This window comes from Pleurodeles waltl, chromosome 12 (genome assembly GCF_031143425.1).
Source record: "Pleurodeles waltl isolate 20211129_DDA chromosome 12, aPleWal1.hap1.20221129, whole genome shotgun sequence".
In the NCBI taxonomy this organism is placed as follows: Eukaryota; Metazoa; Chordata; class Amphibia; order Caudata; family Salamandridae; genus Pleurodeles; species Pleurodeles waltl.
Window position 1 is genome coordinate 123,836,581 of NC_090451.1, and position 17,040 is coordinate 123,853,620.

At 44.8% G+C, this 17,040-nt stretch overlaps 3 non-coding genes across 3 annotated transcripts; all 3 read right to left on the bottom strand.

The window, feature by feature from the left end:
- Positions 1 to 915: 915 nt before the first annotated feature.
- Positions 916 to 997, bottom strand: TRNAL-UAG (transfer RNA leucine (anticodon UAG)). The gene has a single exon. It is a non-coding gene; the product is annotated as a tRNA-Leu (tRNA).
- A 4,109-nt stretch (positions 998 to 5,106) lies between these two features.
- TRNAL-UAG (transfer RNA leucine (anticodon UAG)) lies at positions 5,107 to 5,188 on the bottom strand. Its single transcript has one exon. It is a non-coding gene; the product is annotated as a tRNA-Leu (tRNA).
- An 11,300-nt stretch (positions 5,189 to 16,488) lies between these two features.
- TRNAL-UAG (transfer RNA leucine (anticodon UAG)) lies at positions 16,489 to 16,570 on the bottom strand. The gene has a single exon. It is a non-coding gene; the product is annotated as a tRNA-Leu (tRNA).
- Between the last annotated feature and the right edge of the window lie 470 nt (positions 16,571 to 17,040).

Here is a 17,040-nt window from a genome sequence, read left to right on the forward strand (position 1 = left end):
ATGTAGATAAAGACAAGGGGCAGTAACACTTGTTTTGCTATTCTATGTTTCCTCAGTCTCCCGATAAAAATGGTACCGCACTTGTGTGGGTAGGCCTAGCGCCCGCGACAGGAAGTGCCCCAAAACACAACGTGGACACATACAATTTTCCCAAGGAAAACCAAAACCTAGGTAAAAGACATTGTCATTTGCAACGCCAATAGCTCTAACTCTCCCAAATGTGAGTCCTTTCGCATTGCAAATGCTTGTTTTTTTGTGCAGACAAGTATTCGTGGAGCCTGCTTTGGTTCTTAAGACCTCAGACCTAAAGCAAAGCTTAGACAGAAACATAGCAATGTGCCCTTTGCACAGAGTTAGAGATCCTTCTAAATGGAGTTATATATAGGTGTGCGCGGCCATTGTGCACAATTCTGTTGTGATATAAAGTTTCGGTATGGGCTGATGAGAGCTCGTAGTTATGGCCGAGTGGTTAAGGTGATGACTTTGAAATCCATTGGGGGTTCTCTGCGCAGGTTCGAATCCTGCCGAGTACGTCACTTGTTTATTTTAAACCTGATATTTTAAATAACTGTGAAGAACACATTTACCAACTTTATTTGGGAAGATAGATAATTTGCTTTAAATCTTTATTTAACAGAGGTTCGATTTTATTTTGCAGAGAGAAGAGCGGGGTGACCGCGTGGGGAGAACAAATTATTTGTTAAACCTTCCATTTGAAGGTGATCTAAGCAGAATGAAGGAAAACAACAGCAGCGCCCATCAGCCGATTTCTTGGGAGTCCACGGTTTAGGAGTTTACTTAGAAGGAGACTGTAAAAGAGTTTTAAAATTAGGGACCTATTGGTAGAGTCACTGTGTATGCAAATTGAAGGGGCAGGAGGGAGATGCGTCATTAAGATCTGTTAAAATCCATCTCTGGCAGCGGTGGGATTCGAACCCACGCCTCCAAAGAGACTGGAGCCTAAATCCAGCGCCTTAGACCGCTCGGCCACGCTACCTTCAGTTTTCTGTGTGTCTGTGCACTTCATGAGCACCGAAACCGTGCGTCATGGCACTTCGTGTGGAACGTCGAGTCGATAAACCGTTTAAAGGACATGATTACAATGTCGGGAGGGTGATGTGGTAATTGAAGGTTATCTCTCTTACTCAGTCACTGCACAAGTCTTCTCCCACCTGCTCGGACCTAGTGCAATCACCTTAAAAGACAACACTCTCCGAGCAATGACTTCCAACCAACCTGCTCTACATAGGCAATGTGACTCCATCATTTTCTAATGAAACAAGTGTTCATACTGGTGGGCTCATTTCTTAGGGTGGGATCTAATGAATGAGCAGTTCATTCAAAAATAACCGAGGAGTTGCACGTATTCATGACATCAGCCCTATTGCCGCACCCAGTCTCCCCAACATACTGTTTAGCTTTCCAGTGACGTCATGTCTTGTGTGGCCTATTCACATTCCGCTGTTAATATTTTTTAGCCAACAGAATTCCACACTTCCCGGTCTTTGAGCTCACATTGAAAAGGCACAAGTCCCAAAATGCAACCGGGTGCTGTTTAAAACTCCAGCACTGGTGGGCGGTGCCCCTGGTGACATGGGGCCCACCTGGATGCTCTGACTGCCTTTCACGTGACAGTCACAGACACACACAGGACAGAGGTTCAAAAGCTATTCTGAAAGAAGTAAGCACAAAAGGCCCACGTGAAACTAAACTTTTTAAATAGATGATTTTTGTTTCTATTGACCGGGTTCTCACTCGTTCTGCGCGCCAAGTCAAATGTAAATGAGCCTCGCAATAAAAATGCACAGAGGATGGTAAAATTCACTTCACTCTGCGCTCGTTGATGCTGAGAGCATGGTTGTCAGCCCGCACGCTTGTTATTTTGATGTGGAATTACTTGATTGCTTTGTGATAATTTTCATTACTCCGAATTGCAAGCTCCCCTACCCCAGTGATAACGTTTGAGGTATTGCTTCCCTACCACACCAACAAGGCCACCCTCTGACCAAGTCCTTTGCCTCTCTTCAGAACTACCATAAGGCCCTCCATGCACTAGGAACTTTTTGCTTGACGAGCATGTAGGCGTCCTTGGAATATTGATATTTAGAAGTAACAATGTTTGTTTATTTTAACTAACTGACCTTTTTAGGGTCTCGCTTGATAGACTCTGTAGTATTCAGTAAAGTGCTTGGAGCCCGCATGTCTCTCACCATTTTTTTATTTATGTGGCACTCTTCTTTACAGTTTCTTAATTCATCAAGGCATGTCTTGCATCATTTCCGTTCCTCTCTGTAGAGCAGCGACCAAGCGTTGATTGATTCAGCTTAATCAGTGCCTGACCGCTGCTCCCCACCTGATCAAGGTACTATTTTTTCCTTTTACCTTCTAGTGCCCTGCAAACAGAAGGCTTGTGACTGGCAAAAACATGACCAGCAGGTCAACCAAAACTGTTAAGTTTTAAATTTAAATCTAACTTTCTTTTATTTTGCCAAATCGTCTTTTCCCACGTTCCACGCATGTTTTCTTTTGTTTTTGTTCGTGGGCGCTCTTCTCAAAAGATGACGATTAGCTTGTTTAAAATATTGCAAAACAACAGTGTTTCTTTATTATGTGTAAATTCAGAAATTATGCTTTGACACTTAATCCTGCGGTACACTTCAATCCACCCCACTCCAATCTGCCCCACTACAATCCACCCCCATCCAGACCACTTCACCCACACTAATCCACCTCACTCCAGTCCAAATCACTCACCCGAATCCAATCCACTCTAACTCATCCCACTCCAACCCTCTCCAGCCACCCCTATCAAATCTGTCTCACTCCAATTTGCCCCACTCTAATAAAAAACAATCTGCACCACTCCAAAACAATCTGTCCTACTCCGATCCAAAACAATCTGACCCACTCCAATCTGCCCGACTCCACTTCAAAACAATCTCCCCTACTCCAATTCAAAACAATCTACCCCACTGCAATCTTCTGCACTCCAATCCAAAACAAACTACCACACTGCAATCCAAAACAATCTGCCATACTGCAATCGAAAACAATCTGTCCCACCCCAGGCAGTGGTGGCTGGTGCACTTTGAAAGGAGGGGGTGGGAGGGAACAATAGTTCATCTGAAGCTAAGTGAAGAAATTGGAATAAAATAGTGCATTTTAACCCCTTCGCTGCCAGACCTTTTCCCCCTCAGGTGGCAGGCATTTTTTTGGCTATTTGGGGCAGGGCGCGCTTAGGCCATCATACATTTTTGTCCACATAAGCTACCCACGACAAATTTGCGTCCTTTTTTTCCAACATCCTAGGGATTCTAGAGGTACCCAGACTTTGTGGGTTCCCCTGAAGGAGACCAAGAAATTAGCCAAAATACAGTAAAAATGTATTTTTTAAAAAATAAATGGAAAAAAGGGCTGGAGAAGAAGGCTTGTGGTTTTTGTCCCTGAAATTGGCATCCACAAAGGGTTTGCAGTGCTAAAATCACCAGCTTCCCAGCTTTCAGGGACAGGCAGACTTGAATCAGAAAACCCAATTTTTCAACTCAATTTTGGAATTTTACTGGGACATACCCCATTTTTACGATTTTGTGTGCTTTTAGCCTCCTTCCAGTCAGTGACAGAAATGGGTGTGAAACCAATGCTGGATCCCAGTAACCTAAACATTTGTGAAAAGAAGACAACATTCTGAATTCAGCAATGGGTAACTTGTGTAGATCTTACAAGGGTTTCCTACAGAAAATAACAACTGAACAAAAAAAAAAAATTGAAATTGAGGTGAAAAAAACAGCCATTTTTCTCTACGTTTTACTCTGTAACTTTTTTCTGCAATGTCAGAATTTTGAAAGCAATATACCGTTACGTCTGCTGGACTCTTCTGGTTGCGGGGATATATAGGGCTTGTAGGTTCATCAAGAACCCTAGGTATCCAGAGAAAATAAATGAGCTGCACCTTGCAGTGGGTTTTCTTTCTATACCGGGTATACAGCAATTAATTTGCCGAAGTATAAAGAGTGAAAAATAGGTATCAAGAAAACCTTTCTATTTCCAAAATGGGCACAAGATAAGGTGTTGAGGAGCAGTAGTTATTTGCACATCTCTGAATTCTGGGGTGCCCACACTAGCATGCGAATTAAAGGGCATTTCTCAAATAGGCCTCTTTTTTACACAATGCCTTATATTTGGAAGGAAAAAATGTAGATAAAGACAAGGGGCAGTAACACTTGTTTTGCTATTCTATGTTTCCTCAGTCTCCCGATAAAAATGGTACCGCACTTGTGTGGGTAGGCCTAGCGCCCGCGACAGGAAGTGCCCCAAAACACAACGTGGACACATACAATTTTCCCAAGGAAAACCAAAACCTAGGTAAAAGACATTGTCATTTGCAACGCCAATAGCTCTAACTCTCCCAAATGTGAGTCCTTTCGCATTGCAAATGCTTGTTTTTTTGTGCAGACAAGTATTCGTGGAGCCTGCTTTGGTTCTTAAGACCTCAGACCTAAAGCAAAGCTTAGACAGAAACATAGCAATGTGCCCTTTGCACAGAGTTAGAGATCCTTCTAAATGGAGTTATATATAGGTGTGCGCGGCCATTGTGCACAATTCTGTTGTGATATAAAGTTTCGGTATGGGCTGATGAGAGCTCGTAGTTATGGCCGAGTGGTTAAGGTGATGACTTTGAAATCCATTGGGGGTTCTCTGCGCAGGTTCGAATCCTGCCGAGTACGTCACTTGTTTATTTTAAACCTGATATTTTAAATAACTGTGAAGAACACATTTACCAACTTTATTTGGGAAGATAGATAATTTGCTTTAAATATTTATTTAACAGAGGTTCGATTTTATTTTGCAGAGAGAAGAGCGGGGTGACCGCGTGGGGAGAACAAATTATTTGTTAAACCTTCCATTTGAAGGTGATCTAAGCAGAATGAAGGAAAACAACAGCAGCGCCCATCAGCCGATTTCTTGGGAGTCCACGGTTTAGGAGTTTACTTAGAAGGAGACTGTAAAAGAGTTTTAAAATTAGGGACCTATTGGTAGAGTCACTGTGTATGCAAATTGAAGGGGCAGGAGGGAGATGCGTCATTAAGATCTGTTAAAATCCATCTCTGGCAGCGGTGGGATTCGAACCCACGCCTCCAAAGAGACTGGAGCCTAAATCCAGCGCCTTAGACCGCTCGGCCACGCTACCTTCAGTTTTCTGTGTGTCTGTGCACTTCATGAGCACCGAAACCGTGCGTCATGGCACTTCGTGTGGAACGTCGAGTCGATAAACCGTTTAAAGGACATGATTACAATGTCGGGAGGGTGATGTGGTAATTGAAGGTTATCTCTCTTACTCAGTCACTGCACAAGTCTTCTCCCACCTGCTCGGACCTAGTGCAATCACCTTAAAAGACAACACTCTCCGAGCAATGACTTCCAACCAACCTGCTCTACATAGGCAATGTGACTCCATCATTTTCTAATGAAACAAGTGTTCATACTGGTGGGCTCATTTCTTAGGGTGGGATCTAATGAATGAGCAGTTCATTCAAAAATAACCGAGGAGTTGCACGTATTCATGACATCAGCCCTATTGCCGCACCCAGTCTCCCCAACATACTGTTTAGCTTTCCAGTGACGTCATGTCTTGTGTGGCCTATTCACATTCCGCTGTTAATATTTTTTAGCCAACAGAATTCCACACTTCCCGGTCTTTGAGCTCACATTGAAAAGGCACAAGTCCCAAAATGCAACCGGGTGCTGTTTAAAACTCCAGCACTGGTGGGCGGTGCCCCTGGTGACATGGGGCCCACCTGGATGCTCTGACTGCCTTTCACGTGACAGTCACAGACACACACAGGACAGAGGTTCAAAAGCTATTCTGAAAGAAGTAAGCACAAAAGGCCCACGTGAAACTAAACTTTTTAAATAGATGATTTTTGTTTCTATTGACCGGGTTCTCACTCGTTCTGCGCGCCAAGTCAAATGTAAATGAGCCTCGCAATAAAAATGCACAGAGGATGGTAAAATTCACTTCACTCTGCGCTCGTTGATGCTGAGAGCATGGTTGTCAGCCCGCACGCTTGTTATTTTGATGTGGAATTACTTGATTGCTTTGTGATAATTTTCATTACTCCGAATTGCAAGCTCCCCTACCCCAGTGATAACGTTTGAGGTATTGCTTCCCTACCACACCAACAAGGCCACCCTCTGACCAAGTCCTTTGCCTCTCTTCAGAACTACCATAAGGCCCTCCATGCACTAGGAACTTTTTGCTTGACGAGCATGTAGGCGTCCTTGGAATATTGATATTTAGAAGTAACAATGTTTGTTTATTTTAACTAACTGACCTTTTTAGGGTCTCGCTTGATAGACTCTGTAGTATTCAGTAAAGTGCTTGGAGCCCGCATGTCTCTCACCATTTTTTTATTTATGTGGCACTCTTCTTTACAGTTTCTTAATTCATCAAGGCATGTCTTGCATCATTTCCGTTCCTCTCTGTAGAGCAGCGACCAAGCGTTGATTGATTCAGCTTAATCAGTGCCTGACCGCTGCTCCCCACCTGATCAAGGTACTATTTTTTCCTTTTACCTTCTAGTGCCCTGCAAACAGAAGGCTTGTGACTGGCAAAAACATGACCAGCAGGTCAACCAAAACTGTTAAGTTTTAAATTTAAATCTAACTTTCTTTTATTTTGCCAAATCGTCTTTTCCCACGTTCCACGCATGTTTTCTTTTGTTTTTGTTCGTGGGCGCTCTTCTCAAAAGATGACGATTAGCTTGTTTAAAATATTGCAAAACAACAGTGTTTCTTTATTATGTGTAAATTCTGAAATTATGCTTTGACACTTAATCCTGCGGTACACTTCAATCCACCCCACTCCAATCTGCCCCACTACAATCCACCCCCATCCAGACCACTTCACCCACACTAATCCACCTCACTCCAGTCCAAATCACTCACCCGAATCCAATCCACTCTAACTCATCCCACTCCAACCCTCTCCAGCCACCCCTATCAAATCTGTCTCACTCCAATTTGCCCCACTCTAATAAAAAACAATCTGCACCACTCCAAAACAATCTGTCCTACTCCGATCCAAAACAATCTGACCCACTCCAATCTGCCCGACTCCACTTCAAAACAATCTCCCCTACTCCAATTCAAAACAATCTACCCCACTGCAATCTTCTGCACTCCAATCCAAAACAAACTACCACACTGCAATCCAAAACAATCTGCCATACTGCAATCGAAAACAATCTGTCCCACCCCAGGCAGTGGTGGCTGGTGCACTTTGAAAGGAGGGGGTGGGAGGGAACAATAGTTCATCTGAAGCTAAGTGAAGAAATTGGAATAAAATAGTGCATTTTAACCCCTTCGCTGCCAGACCTTTTCCCCCTCAGGTGGCAGGCATTTTTTTGGCTATTTGGGGCAGGGCGCGCTTAGGCCATCATACATTTTTGTCCACATAAGCTACCCACGACAAATTTGCGTCCTTTTTTTCCAACATCCTAGGGATTCTAGAGGTACCCAGACTTTGTGGGTTCCCCTGAAGGAGACCAAGAAATTAGCCAAAATACAGTAAAAATGTATTTTTAAAAAAATAAATGGAAAAAAGGGCTGGAGAAGAAGGCTTGTGGTTTTTGTCCCTGAAATTGGCATCCACAAAGGGTTTGCAGTGCTAAAATCACCAGCTTCCCAGCTTTCAGGGACAGGCAGACTTGAATCAGAAAACCCAATTTTTCAACTCAATTTTGGAATTTTACTGGGACATACCCCATTTTTACGATTTTGTGTGCTTTTAGCCTCCTTCCAGTCAGTGACAGAAATGGGTGTGAAACCAATGCTGGATCCCAGTAACCTAAACATTTGTGAAAAGAAGACAACATTCTGAATTCAGCAATGGGTAACTTGTGTAGATCTTACAAGGGTTTCCTACAGAAAATAACAACTGAACTAAAAAAAAAAATTGAAATTGAGGTGAAAAAAACAGCCATTTTTCTCTACGTTTTACTCTGTAACTTTTTTCTGCAATGTCAGAATTTTGAAAGCAATATACCGTTACGTCTGCTGGACTCTTCTGGTTGCGGGGATATATAGGGCTTGTAGGTTCATCAAGAACCCTAGGTATCCAGAGAAAATAAATGAGCTGCACCTTGCAGTGGGTTTTCTTTCTATACCGGGTATACAGCAATTAATTTGCCGAAGTATAAAGAGTGAAAAATAGGTATCAAGAAAACCTTTTTTTTTTTTTTTTTAAATCTGTTTATTAAACACAACACACGAGCGGCAGTACATATAGCTTGAGTTAGTAAGAGAATAAACATTTTTCCCTTTTCATGTGTCCTTGCACGTACCTGTAATTCCCATACAGTACGGTTACATTTTTAATGTACTGGCATGTAACTTAACTTGATACATTTAAAAACAATAACAATAGGCATATCTATGGTTTTATTTAAGTATATCTAATGGTATTCTAAGTGATTACAATAATATTCAACTGTATAGGCGTGAAATATGTTAGTGCTTGTTTACATGCTATATAGTTTGCAATGGGGCAAAGGCTGGGGTAGCAGGGCTTCGGGATCTTTTGTCAGTTTGTATATTCATGTCTGGATGAAGTTGCGCTTGTTATCCAACTATATATTTCCGGGTTGATATGGCGAGGCTGGCTGGGTCGCTACTACGGATATGATTTATTACTTATCGTGGTTGCTAAGTGTTTACGTGTAGGTCGTTCTGTACGTGTCGCGTGTTTCAAGGGGGGTAATCATCATCTCTAGCCTCTATTTGTATTACAAAGTGATCCCACTGTGTGGCTCCCTCCTGTATCTGGCCTCTGAGTTGCAGCTGTCTTAGAGTGTGTGCCTCCGCTAGTGTGGAGCTGTGTAAGGCTGAAAGCCAGGTGCGGAAGGGGGGGGCGTTAGGGGCCTTCCAGTGTGTAGCGATCGAACGCTTGTATATTATAAACGCAAGATCTATAAACTTGTGAGTGTGTTTTTCATTCTTGTCCCGGCGACGTATGCCCAATAAGCAGGATTCTGGTGTGGGAATAAGCGTGTTTCCTATTATGTCTGCAACCGTCTCGGTGATGCGGCACCAGCCAGTATGTATTGTGTGGCATTCCCAAACCATATGGTAGAAATTAGCAGCAGGGGTAGCGCATCTAGGGCATTCTGGCTTAGAGTTTGGGTATATTTTGTTGATGCGGGACGGAGATAGATATGCTTGATGGATATAATTGAATTGAGTATATCTTAGTCTAACATTACGGGATACAGATTTAATCGTGGTGAGGGCAGCTTTCCAGGATTTCTGATCAACTGGTGTGGGGAGGACCTCATCCCAGCTGCTCTTAACTTGGGTCAAAGCAGTGCAGGTATCTGTTAGGAGTATTTTATATAATTTAGTAATGCAGCCCTTAATGTTTCCTATAGTGAGTAATGAGGTGAGTAGGGGGGATTCATCAGGCTCGTTTGGGTTGCTCCCCCAAAAGTTTTGTAGAAGTTTGTTAATAGCATTAAATGTTAAGAAGGCCCCAGGTTGCATGATACCAGCAGTCACGAGCTCTGCGAAAGTGCTTGCTTTAGAGTTCAAGTACAAGTCTCCCATGTTCAGTGCCTTGGTTATCCATATATCATGGTGATGGGAAAGAGCTCGGACACCTGGTACCTGAGCCAAAGGTATTGCAGGTGAATAAGGGGGAGTTAAGGTTTTGCCCTGGACATATCTCCGCCAGCAGTATCTAGCCGTTACTACTAGGGGATTTCTGTTAGATGGGTAAGGAGGTTTGGACATAAGTGATGACAGTATCGTTTGTGGTGCCACACAAGACATTATCGCTGTACACTCTGGGGTGGGTGGGTCGCTAAGCCACGTGGCTACCCATTGGAGTTGGGCTGCTGCGTAGTATAATTCAAAGTTCGGCATGCCAAGTCCGCCTTCCTCCTGTGGATATTGTGTAATGGCTAGAGCTACTCTTCGTCTGTCTCTGCCCCACAGCAAATCAGTCAGCCGAGAGTGTAGTTTATGAAAGAATGAACGTGGCAGGGATAATGGGAGCGCTGTAAAATAGTATAAAAATCTGGGTAATATTAACATTTTTGCTATGGCCGTGCGGCCCATGGGTGATAGTGGGAGGGAACTCCAAAATGCCATGGATCCCCGAGTTGAGCGTAGCAGCCTATCGAGATTGCCCTCGCGTAGGTCTGTCATAGAGTGGTAAACCTGAATCCCCAGATATTTAAAAGTCTGATATGCCCATGTCAGTTGATGTAGTGGTAATACCGATTGCTGTTCCGTAGGTATACGAGTGAGCGGGAAAATACATGATTTCGCCCAATTAACACATAAACCAGATGATAAAGCGAAGTTATCCAGGATTTGTATAACTTCTGCGAGGGAGGAGGTATAGTTACGCAAATATATTAGAGCATCATCTGCGTATAGGGAAATAATATGGTATGTGTTGGATTCTAGGATGCCCCATCTGCTTGCCCAGCTACGAAGTTGAATTGCCAATGGCTCCATAGCTATAGCAAATAATAAAGGGGATAAAGGGCAACCTTGTCTGGTGCCTCAGCCGATGGGGAACGCGTCTGATATCATTTGGCCCGTTTTGACGCGAGCTATTAGTTTAGTGTATAGAGTGGCAATCCAGTTAATGAAACCGCTTTGAAAGCCGAACGCCTTCAGAGTGCGGAAGAGATATTCCCATCCGAGCGTATCAAATGCCTTCTCTATGTCCAATGCCACAGCCACTGCCTCAGTTTCTGTGGTACTGTGTAATATACGTATTAGGCGTCTTATATTTAAAAAAGTGTTCCTCCCTGGTACAAATCCAGATTGATCATGATGAATTAAGTCTGATAAATAAGGGAGTAGCCTATTTGCTAGAATTTTCCCCAGGAGTTTACAGTCAGTGTTTAATAGGGAGAGTGGTCTATAGGATTTGACATCAAGTGGATCGCGTCCTGGTTTTGGTAGCACCACTATCAATGCTTCGCGCATGGAGTCTGGCAGCTGCTTTCTATTACGTGCCTCGTTAAATACCTCGGTCAGGGGCTGCAGGAGATGAGCAGATAGTGAACTGTAATATTCCGTTGGTAGTCCGTCTGAGCCAGGAGTTTTGCCGCGCGCCATTTGAGAAAGAGCTAAGCGTAGTTCTTCGATAGTGATGGGACCGTCCAGTATGGCTGCGCTGTCAATGATATTCGTATTTTGGGGAATCAATGAGAGGAGTTCAGAAAGAAGTTGTTCATTTGGAGGGTGAGTGGGCTGATATAGGGAACGATAATACATATGAAAGGACTCATTGATTCCGGCTTGTGTGTTAATCACTTCCCCTGAGTGTGTTCTTATCGCGCCTATGGGTGAGGACTGTAATGGTTGACGGACCAACCATGCCAATAGCTTGCCCGATCTATCGCCTTCTGCGTGTTGACGGGTTTTAAAATGTCTATAGTCATGTCTGCTGAGCCTGTCATCCGCTTCTTTGTAGTCAGATTTCAGCGAATTTAGTGTTTCAAGCGAGGACCCGCTAGTGGTGGTCTCGGTCTCTGCCCTGCGCATTTTTTATTCTATCTCTAGTAATTCCTTATTAAGCATTCTTTTGACCCCCAGCGAGGCTGCAAGGCAGTGGCCGCGTATAACCACTTTATGAGCGTCCCATTCCGTGGCGCGCGCTGTTGTTGTGTTTTTATTTAAAGCAAAGTAATCCGATAAGCACTTAGCTAGTTCAGCATGATAAGGGGGATCTATGAGGGCATCTGGTTGTAGACGCCATGTGGGAATGCACGTGTGTGTGCGGCCCGTTCTCAGGGTAGCTTGAAGCGGATTATGATCAGATATGGTGCGAGCCAGATAGCCTGATGTGGTTATTTTTGGGATTATATCTTTTGACACAAACATCATGTCTATTCTAGTGTGCAATTTATGCACAGGGGAGTAGAAAGAATATTCACGGTGTGTGGGGTGGGCAGTTCTCCAAATGTCTCTTGGCCTATTGTTGGAGGCCCACTCTGCAAGTTCGAGTGAAGCACGTTTAGCTAGGGTATTATCTAACGGAGGGATAGAGCGATCTCTGTGAATGTCTAATACGCAATTAAAGTCACCGCCCCAAATAGTATCCATCTCCGGATCATTAAGTTTACTACTGTTAAGTGTCTATAGGAATTCCCATTGATTTGAATTGGGGGTATATATTGATGCTAATGCCATGGGTTCCCCGTCTAGGGCACCTTCCAAAAGGACATATCGGCCATCTGGGTCACATTGTATGCGGGACGTAACATAAGGGACCCCGGGGGCTATCCAGATCGCCGCTCCCCTAGCATATGTTGAAAAAATTGTACCATATAATTGCCCCTTCCATTTTACTTTTGTGTTCTCCAAAAAGGACTTAGCCAGGTGTGTCTCCTGTAACATGGCAAAATGTATTTGATGTCTCCTGAGGTATGCGTGGATCTGTTGTCGTTTACGCGGGGATGCCATGCCCCTTATATTCCATGTGAGTATTTTATATTGCGGGTTATACTGTTGCTTTGGGTTGCCATGGAACTTTTGTACTTGTATGTCTAGATTTTGTGGGTTTGGTGGGCCCACTCCTTTTACAACTATAGTGTATTTCACGCCCATTATGCTTGGCCAATTTATACTGCAGCTGCCTAGTATGTACTTATCATTAGCAATCAAACAGCTTTTACTACGAATACTATAATCTAAATTATGCCTCATAGATATGATTCTGCTAATTAAAACAATAACATTAACTATATCTAACAGTAACTGTGGTTGTGGCAAGGGCGTTAACGATACAATACTTGCCAACCAGATAGAACGTTCCATATGGTGCGGGGGTGTTTCAAGTAAATAAGTTCAAATCAATGCTGGTTCCGACCCGTTATGTTCTTGTTGAAGCTGCTACTTTCTGGGACCAGCCATGAGTCTTTTGCTGCGGTCGGGGGCAGCAGTGCGGCGGAGATGAGGTCAGCGTAGTAGACGATTAGTGACTACTTCTGTAGGATGTCGTGTGCCGTTGTGTCCGAGATTGGTATATATTAGCAGATGTCGTCTGCTGTTCGTGGAGTGAGATTGGGGGCACAGGCGGAGTCTGTAGAGTCAGAGAGTATCCCAAGCTCGGATTCTAATCCAGAGTGCGACGATACAGACCCCGGGGATGCATTGGCGAAAAGGGATGTGGTTTGCAATAATAGAGAGCGTTCCACGCGAGACTGTTCAGGAGTAGGTTTAGTGTCTGTTGGCCTGCTGGGTTTGCGTTTGCCACTAGGAGGGTGATTTTTATCTTTGGAATTTCTTGTATTGGGAGGGTCAGCGAGTCCCTTGGCATGTAGCCAAGTCCATGCATCTTCTGGTGAGGTGAAAAAGAAAGTGCGGGTGTCGTCCTGTATTCGAAGTTTGGCCGGGAACAACAGAGCGTATTTGATATTGTGGTCTCTTAGTCGCTCTTTGACCCGAAAAAATGAGTTACGCTTTTTCTGTACCTCTGCTGTAAAGTCTGGATAGGCCGATATGATTGCCCCTTCGAAGCGCATTGGGCCTGCTTTTCGGAACAGCTGCAGTACGAGGTTCCTGTCACGGTAGTTGAGGAGTCTTGTTATTAGTGGGCGAGGCTGAGTGCCAGGTGGTGGGGGTTTTCCGGGAACCCTGTGGGCGCGTTCTATTGAAAAGAATTTCGGGACATTGTCCTTCAGCACTGTTTCTATTAGCCATTGCTCAATGAACAGTTCTGCACATGGGTCCTCAACGCGCTCAGGAAAGCCCACGAAGCGGATATTATTACGTCTTGACCTTCCTTCTGCTTCTTCAGCTTTGCGCCTCAGTATCCCTAGTTCAGCTGTTACAGCCCCCATTTGCGACTGGAGTTTGGTTATCGCTGGTGAGAGGTGTGACGTGTCTGCTTCCAAGCCTGCGACCTTTTCAGCTAGCGTATGTTGGTCTGCACGCAATATGTTAACGTCTTCGATTACCGAACCTATTTTTGCTTCCAGAGTAATTTTGGTGTCCAGTATGGCTTGTAAAATCTTTTCAAATTGCGTTGTGTGCGTTTGGAGTGTTATTTCCATCTTTTGTAGTGCTTGTTGTGTGGTCGAGGCCTCCGCAGGTGGGGTGGGGCATCAGAATCCATATTCCCAGAAGGTACGCATGGGGTCTTTGGTTTGCCCATTGATTATTTACGTGACGGTATTGCTGTTAACTATTGTTTTTGAAGTGGCTTCGATTGATTAGGACTGCTGAGGCTTGTTCCTGAAAAATTGAAATCTTGCTGCGTATCAGGCAAAGAAGTTATACCGCTTACGGGTTCTAGGGCACCGTGACCGTCAGGATTTCGTGTTGTTTGCAAAGAAGCAGGGCCCCTAACTTGGGGTCAGCAGCACTGTTTGGAGTAGTGAAGATAAGATAGCAATACTTTGTTTGTGTGGTGTATCCTCTTTGTAGTGGAGAGCCTCCGGGCTTTTATGTCTGGTGAGAGCCCTGGTGGAAACGCTGCGGCTCGATTAGCGCCGCCGGTGCAGTGCCGCAGGAGGATATACTGTAGTGCCCTGTTATACGTATTATTTTCTGAAGGGGTCCGTTTTATTGCTGTGTTGCTGCTTGGAAGCTGGGATTGGTAGGGCTCAATTTACTTGAACTTTGGTGGTCCCAACTCTTCTTGTTTCTTTTTTTTTTGTTGTTTTTGTTTTCTTTAAATTGTTATTTATTTGCTTTCCCAATTGTCTCTCCTCCTTAGTACTTGGTTATTTGTTAGCCCAGGCTTAATGCGCAAGGAAACGCCTGTTCAATGCCATCCGATTTTTTTTGGGGGTGTAGAGCCAAGATTCAAGGGCAGCCGGTGGGATCCCCTCCCCTCTCGCGGGGAACGCAGCTCCAGCCCGCACGGCACCCCCGAGTCTCAATGGTGGCCGCACGTCCCAGCGGTACCTGTCATGTGGAGCCAGCCGGCTTCACACGGGAGTGTGGCCGTATCGGGCCGAGCGCATCGGGTCGAACGCGGCCCCCAGGCGCGTGGTCCCGGAGCAGGGGATCAAGCGCCTCCTCACCTTCGTCGGCGCCCGCCTTCCTGCCCCGGGAGACGGGTCAAGTCCCAGCGCGTCGGGAACCCGTCCGTGTCCCGCGACGCAGCTGCCTCGGCACTAAAGGTGCCGCGTCGCATCGGCCCCGGCAGGAAAAGTCCAGGCTCCACGGGCCTCGGCGGCCGCACCCAGGACCGCAGCCGACCGCGCGGCACCCGGAACACCGCGGTCGGATCCAGTCAGAGCAGCGCCGGCATCTCAGGTAGAGCATACGGCGTCTCGCACAAACAGTAGTGCGGGCGCCTGTTAGAGGATATTTGACACGGGCCGGGATCAGAGCTACGATCTATGCAACCAGCCCGGTCGCCATTTTGGCCACGCCCCCATCAAGAAAACCTTTCTATTTCCAAAATGGGCACAAGATAAGGTGTTGAGGAGCAGTGGTTATTTGCACATCTCTGAATTCTGGGGTGCCCACACTAGCATGCGAATTAAAGGGCATTTCTCAAATAGGCCTCTTTTTTACACACTGTCTTATATTTGGAAGGAAAAAATGTAGATAAAGACAAGGGGCAGTAACACTTGTTTTGCTATTCTATGTTTCCTCAAGTCTCCCGATAAAAATGGTACCTCACTTGTGTGGGTAGGCCTAGCGCCCGCGACAGGAAGTGCCCCAAAACACAACGTGGACACATCAAATTTTCCCAAAGAAAACCAAAACCTAGGTAAAAGACATTGTCATTTGCAACGCCAATAGCTCTAACTCTCCCAAATGTGAGACCTTTCGCATTGCAAATGCTTGTTTTTTTGTGCAGACAAGTATTCGTGGAGCCTGCTTTGGTTCTTAAGACCTCAGACCTAAAGCAAAGCTTAGACAGAAACATAGCAATGTGCCCTTTGCACACAGTTAGAGATCCTACTAAATGGAGTTATATATAGGTGTGCAAGGCCATTGTGCACAATTCTGTTGTGATATAAAGTTTCGGTATGGTCTGATGAGAGCTCGTAGTTATGGCCGAGTGGTTAAGGTGATGAGCTTGAAATCCATTGGGGGCTCTTTGCGCAGGTTCGAATCCTGCCGAGTACGTCACTTGTTTATTTTAAACCTGATATTTAAAATAACTGTGAAGAACACATTTACCAACTTTATTTGGGAAAATAGATAATTTGCTTTAAATGTTTATTTAACAGAGGTTCGATTTTATTTTGCAGAGAGAAGAGCGGGGTGACCGCGTGGGGAGAACAAATTATTTGTCAAACCTTCCATTTGAAGGTGATCTAAGCAGAATGAAGGAAAACAACAGCAGCGCCCATCAGCCGATTTCTTGGGAGTCCACGGTTTAGGAGTTTACTTAGAAGGAGACTGTAAAAGAGTTTTAAAATTAGGGACCTATTGGTAGAGTCACTGTGTATGCAAATTGAAGGGGCAGGAGGGAGATGCTCATTAACATCTGTTAAAATCCATCTCTGGCAGCGGTGGGATTCGAACCCACGCCTCCAAAGAGACTGGAGCCTAAATCCAGCGCCTTAGACCGCTCGGCCACGCTACCTTCAGTTTTCTGAGTGTCTGTGCACTTCATGAGCACCGAAACCTTGCGTCGTGGCACTTAGTGTGGAAAGTCGAGTCGATAAACCGTTTAAAGGACATGATTACAATGTCGGGAGGGTGATGTGGTAATTGAAGGTTATCTCTCTTACTCAGTCACTGCACAAGTCTTCTCCCACCTGCTCGGACCTAGTGCAATCACCTTAAAAGACAACACTCTCCGAGCAATGACTTCCAACCAAGGTATAAGCACCTGCTCTACATAGGCAATGTGACTCCATCATTTTCTAATGAAACAAGTGTTCATACTGGTGGGCTCATTTCTTAGGGTGGGATCTAATGAATGAGCAGTTCATTCAAAAATAACCGAGGAGTTGCACGTATTCATGACATCAGCCCTATTGCCGCACCCAGTCTCCCCAACATACTGTTTAGCTTTCCAGTGACGTCATGTCTTGTGTGGCCTATTCACAT